The following is a 1,024-nucleotide window of genomic DNA, read 5'->3' on the forward strand; positions in this document are numbered from 1 at the left end:
CCTGATAGTTATGGTCTCGACTCACAATCTGCCGGTCGCGGACTTGATTTGGATTTGTAAAATATTAAACTACTTATAGAATTGGCCTGGCATAGCCTGATAGTTATGGCCTCGACTCACAATCTGCGGGTCGCGGTTCCGAATCCCCGTCCTACCAAACATGCTCGCCCTTTCAGCCGTGGGGGCGTTATAGCGTGACGGTCAATCCCACTATTCGTTGGTAAAAGAGTAGCCCAAGAATTGGCGGTGGGTGGTGATGATTAGCTTCCTTCTCTCTAGGCTATCACTGCTAAATTAGGGACAGCTAGCGCAGATAGCCCTCGTGAAGCTTTGCACGAATATCCAAACAAACCAAACCTTATAGAATTTAAATCTATGGGTACTGGTCACTTTAGAGACTTTGTACGTTTCGATATTTAAATTTGTAATAAATTGTGTACCAGAATTATTGAAAAATTTGTTAGTTATTCATGATGTAACGTAATATAAAATTTATATACTGTATATATTTCAACGGCTACACACCGTCCCGTGATGTTAATACTTGTAAAACTGAGACTCATCAAAATCTGAGCTCTCAGTTATCTGTGGGTTGGGTAGACACTTTAATTAACTAACTTGGTTTCATTTCTCGTTCATTGATTGATAAATAGTCTTTTGTGTAGCTTTGTACTTAACTGCAAACAAACAATCACTGATTTATTGGACAGACTTTGGTAATGCTTTTACGCTTCGCCAGTCAGCTTTGTTTTCGTTCATGACTTATAGAAAACTTAATTATGAGTAAAGTTAATAAGAGGAAAAATTAGAGCTCAATAATTTTCTACTGATGTAAAGGTTAAACGTTCATACTTAGGTTACGCCATCTCGTGTAAGGTTTTAAAACATTCGTTTGCTATCGAAGTTGTATTTACGGAAAATTTTCAGATTTTAATTTGCTTGTTTAAAAATGAATTAAAACAGTATATATGATTTATAACGTACCGTGAAAAACTATCGTGGTAAAATCATCACAAAAAGTTAT

Source organism: Limulus polyphemus, unplaced genomic scaffold, assembly GCF_000517525.1.
Source record: "Limulus polyphemus unplaced genomic scaffold, Limulus_polyphemus-2.1.2 Scaffold2272, whole genome shotgun sequence".
NCBI lineage: Eukaryota > Metazoa > Arthropoda > Merostomata > Xiphosura > Limulidae > Limulus > Limulus polyphemus.